Here is an 8,585-nt window from a genome sequence, read left to right as displayed (position 1 = left end):
TTACAGAAAAGTGTTTCTGTTTATTAAATCTAAAAATCTATTGTATAGTGAAATTATCACATTTGTTTGGGGGTAAAAGATTTGTCAGAGAAGGCGATGGCACCCCACTCCAGTACTCTTGCCTGGAAAATCCCATGGATGGAGGAGCCTGGTGGGCTGCACTCCATGGGGTCGCGAAGAGTTGGAGTGACTTCACTTTCAGAGTGACTTCACTTTTCACTTTCAGGCATTGGAGAAGGAAATGGCAACCCTCTCCAGTGTTCTTGCCTGGAGAATCCCAGGGACGGGGGAGCCTGATGGGCTGCTGTCTATGGGGTCGCACAGAGTCGGACACAACTGAAGCGACTTAGCAGCAGTAGCAGCAAAAGATTTGTAAAGAATGTTGCTTTGATGAATTGAAATGCTGAACATTATAATTACTTTTTATCACTATAGAATTCCTTTAAAGTAGCTTCATAATCATACCACTCTTATTCTTAGGATATACTGAAATAATTCAGGTAGAAATTTTAAAGTGATTAGAAAAAGAGAAAAATAAATTGATTACTTTTTATGACTGTAGAAGTTTCTCATCTTATTTAACTACTCACATAATTCTCTTTAAAAGCTTGAAATGTGTGATTCTTAATGGCAAAATAAAACATCTTCATAGTCTGTAAACTTTCATACATGATTGACTATTGTAATTTATCAATATCTCTTCAAGCAGATTCTGAAAATGAGATTATTAAACTAGTGAAATTAACATTGCATTTCTAATTCTCCAGCCTCCAGACAGTTTGCTCAACCAGCACTTTTCAGTTCATAATTGTACTTTTCACCTCAAGGTTTGAACCAAATTTAAATTTTAGTTTTATAATTTGACTTAATATATCAATTCAAAGACGTCTCTTTTACTACAAAACATCTTTGTTTTCGAAGAAACATGATCCTCACCACTGAAATGTATGAAAATCTATTAAAGGAAAAATAAATTAGTTCTGAAAATGTGAATGGATAAAAGTATTGCCTTATTTACTGTAATGATGTCCTGGTGACAAAAAAAAAATGTCCTTTCTAATGTTAGACAGTAATTAAGTGAAAGTGAAAGTTGCTCAACCACGTCTGACTTTTTGTGACCCCATGGACTATAGTCCATGGAATTCTCCAGGCCAAAATACTGGAGTGCGTAGCCTTTCCCTTCTCCAGGGGATCTTCCCAACCCAGGAATCGAACCCAGGTCTCCTGCATTGCAGGCGGATTCTTTACCAGCTGAGCTACAAGGGAAGCCCAAAACAGTAATTAAGTTAATAAATATTTTTAGAATATCTTCCAGATGTAAGGTACTATATGAGCATCACAGGTAATAGATGTTCTAAAAACAAGATCCCTACTTCGAGAGTTTAAGTCTTTAGGAGGTAAGAGAATCACACATCTAAGAGTCAAACAGATAACATTAAAAACCAAAAGAAGCAAAGTTAAGTGCAGTGAGGAAGGAGAGATCACAGTCAGGTGGAACAGTTAGGAGAAGTCATAGAAGTAACAGGGTTTAAGTTATGGACCTAAAAGAAATCTGTATAGACAAGGAGTTTGGGGCGTTATGGTCAGGTACTAGGTCAAGGGCAAAAACTGAGAACTAGGATACAGTTTGCAGGGCAGCAGCATCAGCCTCAACCAGGATCATGTTAGAAATGGGGAATCTTGGTCTTGGCTTCCTGAATCCCAGTTTGCATTTTCATAAGAATGCTAGGTGATTGGTACTGATATTAAACATTTTAAAGCACTCTCAGGATACTGGCAGTAAATTCTTTTCTGTAAAAGGTCAGATAACAAACATTTTTGGCTTTACAAGCTACTCTGTTGCTTAGCATGAAAGCAGCAAAGATGACAGCATGCAAATGAAAAAGCCTGGATGGGTTCCAAGAAAACTTTATTACTATGACCATTAATTTCATGTATCACCTTGACTAGAACAGGAGGTTCCCGGGTCTTTGGTTGAACATTGTTCTGGGTGTATCTGTGAGAATGTTTCTGGATAATGTTTGAATTTGTACAGTAAGTGAAGCAGATTGCCCTCCTCAATGTGAGTGGGACTTTTCCGTCTGGTGGTGGCCTGAATGGAACAAAAGGAGGCGTGAAAGTGAATTTGTTCTCTTTGCCTGACTGTTTTAGAGCTTCCCTGGTAGCTCAGCTGGTAAAGAATCTGCCTGCAATGCAAGACCCCAGTTTAGTTCCTGGGCCAGGAAGATCCCCTGGAGAAGGGAGTGGCAACCCAGTCCAGTATTCTTGGGTTTCCCTGGTGGTTGAGCTGGTAAACAATCTGCCTGCAATGCGGGAGACCAGGGTTTGATCCCTGGGTCGGGAAGATCTGCTGACGAAGGGAATGGCTACCCACTCCAGTATACTGGCCTGGAGAATTCCATGGACTGTGTAGTCCATGGGGTCACAAAGAGTTGGACATGACTGAGCCACTTTCACTTTCACTTTGGAGCTGGGGTGTTGATAGATCCCTGGGTTGGGAAGATCCTCTGAAGAAGGAAATGGCAACCCACTCCAGTATGCTTGCCTGGGAAATTCCATAGACAGAGGAGCCTGGCAGGCTGCAGTCCATGGGGTTGCAAAGAGTTGAACACATCTTAGTGACTAAACAACAACAACAAAAGATATATATATATATATATATATATTTGTGTGGGTGTATGTATGTCTGTATACATATATGCATGGAGAATGTGGGTGCTCAGTTGTGCCCAACTATTTATGGGCCCTATGAACCGTAGCCTGCTGGCTCCTTTGTCCATGGGATTTTTCAGGCAAGAATACTGAGTGGCTTGCTATTTCCTTCTCCAGGGGATTTTCCTGACCTAGGGATTGAACCCACATCTCCTGTATATCCTACATTGGCAGGCGGATTTTTGTTTTTCTTTTTTAACCACTGAACCACCTAGGAACCCACATACATATATTCATTCTATTAGTTCTGCTTCTCTGGAGAAGAACCCTGATTAATATAGTTATGGACACCAAGTTTGAGTTTCATATAATTGTCATGTGTCATGAAATACTGTTCTTCTTTTTCTTTTTTTCAACCATTTAAAAATTTAAAAACCATCTGAGCTTACAGGGCATACAAAAACAGACACTGGCTAGATTTGGTCTGTGAGCCATAGTTTGCCAACTATGTCTTAGAATACTGAACATCAGTAGAATTGAAAACAAGTTAGCCCTTCAATTATTTTTATCATCTAAATTCTGGATTTTATAACAATAGAATAATAACTATAGAGATATTTATACTCTGTATATAAATATAGCCAAAGAATAATTTTTATTATTATTATTTTATTTTATTATTCCATAGCTAAGGATATCTTAGGGAAAACCACTAGAGCATTCAGGTATGACCTAAATCAAATATCTTATGATTATACAGTGGAAGTGAGAAATAGATTTAAGGGGCTAGATCTGATAGATAGAGTGCCTGATGAACTATGGACTGAAGTTCGTGACACTGTACAGGAAACAGGGATCAAGACCATTCCCATGGAAAAGAAATGCAAAAAAGCAAAATGGCTGTCTGGGGAGGCCTTACAAATAGCTGTGAAAAGAAGAGAAGTGAAAAGCAAAGGAGAAAAGGAAAGATATAAGCATCTGAATGCAGAGTTCCAAAGAATAGCATGAAGAGATAAGAAAACCTTCCTCAGCAATCAATGCAAAGAAATAGAGGAAAACAACAGAATGGGAAAGACTAGAGATCTCTTCAAGAAAATTAGAGATACCAAGGGAACATTTCATGCAAAGATGGGCTCAATAAAGGACATAAATGGTATGGACCTAACAGAAGCAGAAGATATTAAGAAGAGGTGGCAAGAATACACAGAAGAACTGTACAAAAAAAGATCTTCAAAACCAAGATAATCACGATGGTGTGATCACTCACCTAGAGCCAGACATCCTGGAATGTGAAGTCAAGTGGGCCTTAGGAAGCATCACTATGAACAAAGCTAGTGGAGGTGATGGCATTCCAGTGGAGCTATTTCAAATCCTAAAAGAGGATGCTGTCAAAGTGCTGCACTCAATATGCCAGCAAATTTGGAAAACTCAGCAGTGGCCACAGGACTGGAAAACGTCAGTTTTCATTCCAATCCCAAAGAAAGGCAATGGCAAAGAATGCTCAAACTACCACACAGTTGCACTCATCTCACATGCTAGTAAAGTAATGCTCAAAATTCTCCAAGCCAGGCTTCGGCAATACGTGAACCATGAACTTCCAGATGTTCAAGCTGGTTTTAGAAATGGCAGAGGAACCAGAGATCAAATTGCCAACATCCGCTGGATCATGGAAAAAGCAAGAGAGTTCCAGAAAAACATCTAATTCTGCTTTATTAACTATGCCAAAGCCTTTGACTGTGTGGATCACAACAAGCTGTGGAAAATTCTGAAAGAGATGGGAATACCAGACCACCTGACCTGCCTCTTGAGAAACCTATATGCAGGTCAGGAAGCAACAGTTAGAACTGGACATGGAACAACAGACTGGTTCCAAATAGGAAAAGGAGTACGTCAAGGCTGTATACTGTCACCCTGCTTATTTAACTTCTATGCAGAGGACATCATGAGAAACGCTGGGCTGGAAGAAGCACAAGCTGGAATCAAGATTGCTGGGAGAAATATCAATAACCTCAGATATGCAGATGACACCACCCTTATGGCAGAAAGTGAAGAGGAACTAAAAAGCCTCTTGATGAAAGTGAAAGTAGAGAGTTAAAAAGTTGGCTTAAAGCTCAACATTCAGAAAACAAAGATCATGGCATCTGGTCCCATCACTTCATGGGGGAAATAGATGGGGAAACAGTGGAAACAGTGTCAAACTTTATTTTTTTGGGCTCCAAAATCACTGCAGATGGTGACTGCAGCCATGAAATTAAAAGACACTTACTCCTTGGAAGAAAAGTTATGACCAACCTAGATAGTATATTAAAAAGCAGAGACATTACTTTGCCAACAAAGGTCCGTCTAGTCAAGGCTATGGTTTTTCCTGTGGTCATGTATGGATGTGAGAGTTGCACTGTGAAGAAAGCTGAGCACTGAAGAATTGATGCTTTTGAGCTGTGGTGTTGTAGAAGACTCTTGAGAGTCCCTTGGACTGCAAGGAGATCCAACCAGTCCATTCTGAAGGAGATCAGCCCTGGGATTTCTTTCAAAGGACTGATGCTAAAGCTGAAACTCCAGTACTTTGGCCACCTCATGCGAAAAGTTGACTCACTGGAAAAGACTCTGATGCTGGGAGGGATTGGGGGCAGGAGGAGAAGGGGACAACAGAGGATGAGATGGCTGGATGGCGTCACTGACTCGATGGATGTGAGTCCGAGTCAACTCCGGGAGTTGGTGATTGACAGGGAGGCCTGGCGTGCTGCGATTCATGGGGTCGCAGAGTCGGACACGACTGAGCGACTGAACTGAACTGACTGAACTGAAGGATATCTAATCCAATCATCAGTTCAGTTCAGTTCAGTCGCTCAGTCGTGTCCGACTCTTTGCAATCCCATGAGTCACAGCACGCCAGGCCTCCCTGTCCATCACCAACTCTTGGAGTTCATTCAGACTCATGTCCATAGGAGAATAGTATTTTTCTTCACCATTTTTTAGCTAGTGGGAGTGTGGTTATTAGTTTTTTTCAAGGGGATATTAAATTTCACCATATCATGGTACATGTGTATAAATATAAGGCAAACTAATGATTAAAGTATCCTCCATTATTTTCTTTCACAAAGGCAACCTAGAAAAATAGTAAGATTTCCTTCAATCAACCCAACAGAAAAGGTAAAGACTCTCCATGATAATGTCACTGTCATTCTTCTCCTCACTTGTGCTTTAAAAATCCATCACATTGAAGCAACTGGAATGAAAGTTCTAGGTGTGTTCCAAGTTCTAAGCATCTCCTGGGAACTAGTTAGACTTGCTAATTCTTGTGGCTGCCCAAGAGAGGGAGGCGGGGGCCGGGTGGAGGGAGAGGGAGGAGGACTGGGCCTAGCAATCTATGTTTTTAAAAGGTCTCAAAGGGGGTATGATGAACGTTAAAATTTGAAAACTGCCAAACTCAATATAACTCTTGTTAAGAATCCATCCAGATTCTTGGAATTCTCTTGCAGATCCATTGAGTGGGAATCTCTGGTTTGCATTTTAACAGGCTCCTAGATGACTGTTATGCTTGTTCATATTTGAAAGTCACTACTTTAGAGTTGGTGCTTCTCTTTCATCCCACCACCCCATCCAACCTATAAGACCTTTGCCAAATCCTATAAACTTTACACTTGCAAAAATTTCCAAACCTAATGCTACTTATCAGAAAAACCTAAGATTTTTATAAAATTCCCAGGCCCTGCTCCAGAATTACACAGAAAAATGTATTATATAAATATAAACATATGTTATATGATACATATATATATGAGATATACTATCTGTCCATCTGGGAACATGGTGAGGAATTTACTCTTATATTCTTAAATTTGATGTAGCTACTCACGAGTAGACATTTCGGCCTCACTATTAGAATTTACTCCCTTGTTCTATTTTAATATACTTTAATTTGGACTTTATAAAGTCCTCATTATGAAAACAATCACAAATAATATCCAAATTAAAATTATGCAACTCTGATCATTTTATTCTCCCACTCAAAAGTTTTTACTGTATTACATACAAATTACTCAGCTTGACATTCAAGACCCTCTGCTAATCTTCTTACTAATTCATATCTCAGTTAATTTAGCTCATTCTCTAACCAACCAAGCTATGCTCTTTTTCTGGTCTCCGGATACATCTCGTACTTTGTACCCTACTTTGACCAATCTCATCCCATCTACCTATAGCATGCCTTCACTCAATATAAAAACAAATTAAAATGTACATAAATGTTATATTCTATGTGTCAGTTATGTAATAACTAACATTTATGGAACAATTTGTAGAAGCCAGTCATACTGCTATAATCTTCACATGCAGTAACTAACTTAATCCCTTAAAACCACCTTGTGAGTTAGCTACACTGATTTTCTTCACTGTTCAGAGGATGAAATTCAGGGTAAAATAGATTGAAGTAACTCTCAAAGAATATTCAGTAGCAAGTAGTAAAACTGGGATTGTGAGCTTTGAAAAAGTAGGTCTGCTGCTGCTGCTAAGTCGCTTCAGTCGTGTCTGACTCTGTGCGACCCACATAAATGGCAGCCCACTAGGCTCCTCTGTCTCTGGGATTCTCCAGGCAAGAACACTGGAGTGGGTTGCCATTTCCTTCTCCAATGCATGAAAGTGAAAAGCGAAAGTGAAGTCACTCAGTCATGTCCGACTCTTAGCGACCCCATGGACTGCAGCCTACCAGGCTCCTCCATCCATGGGATTTTCCAGGCAAGAGTAATGGAGTGGGGTGCCATTGCCTTCTCCGAAAGCAGGTCTACTAGATCACAAATGAGAGCTTTCCATCTTATTCAGTTCAGTTCAGTCACTCAGTCATGTCTGACTCTTTGAGACCCCATGGACTACAGCACGCCAGGCTTCCTGTCCATCACCAACTCCCGGAGCTAACTCAAACTCATGTGCATTGAGTCAGTGAAGCCATCCAACCATCTCATCCTCTGTCGTCCCCTTCTCTTCCCACTTTCAATCTTTCCCAGCATCAGGGTCTTTTCCAATGAGTCAGTTCTTCACATCAGGTGGCCAAAGTATTGGAGTTTCAGTTTCAGCATCAGCCCTTTCAGTGAATATTCAGGAATAATTTCCTTTAGGATTGACTGGTTTGATCTCCTTGCTGTCAAATGGACTAGCAAGAGTCTTCTCCAGCACCACAGTTCAAAAGCACTAATTCTTTGGTGCTCAGCTTTGTTTATAGTCCAACTCTCACATCCATACGTGACTACTAGAAAAACCATAGCTTTGACTAGATGAACTTTTGTTGGCAAAGTAATATCTGCTTTTTAATATGCTGTCTAGTTTGGTCATAGCTTTTCTTCCAAGGAGCAAGTGTCTTTTAATTTCATGGCTGCAGTCACCATCTGCAGTGATTTTGGAGCCCCCCCAAAATAAAGTCTCTCACTTTTTCCACTGTTTCCCCTATTTGACATGAAGTGATGGGACTGGATGCCATGATCTTAGTTTTCTGAATGTTGAGTTTTAAGCCAACTTTTTCACTCTCCTCTTTGATTTTCATCAAGAGGGTCTTTAGTTCTTCTTTGCTTTCTGCCATAAGGGTGGTGTCATCTGCATATCTGAGGTTATTGATATTTCTCCCAGCAATCTTGATTCTACCTTGTGCTTCATCTAGTCTGGCATTTTGCATGATGTCCTCTGCATAGAAGTTAAATTAGCAGGGTGACAGTATACAGCCTTGACATACTCCTTTTCTAATTTAGAACCAGTCTGTTGTTCCATGTCTAGTTTTAACTGTTGCTTCTTGACCTGCATACAGATTTCTCAGGAAGCAGGTAAGGTGGTCTAGTATTCCATCTTAGTAAATTGCTGTAAAATTGTGTTGGAAAGGACCATATGATACTTTATATAATAGTTCTATTCACTCTTGATTAATTACTATAATAAAAGGATAAGGTAGT

The sequence above is a fragment of the Budorcas taxicolor genome, chromosome 7 (genome assembly GCF_023091745.1).
Source record: "Budorcas taxicolor isolate Tak-1 chromosome 7, Takin1.1, whole genome shotgun sequence".
Classification (NCBI taxonomy): domain Eukaryota; kingdom Metazoa; phylum Chordata; class Mammalia; order Artiodactyla; family Bovidae; genus Budorcas; species Budorcas taxicolor.
The sequence above is the reverse complement of the archived record's forward strand: the minus strand, read 5'-3'. Positions refer to the sequence as shown.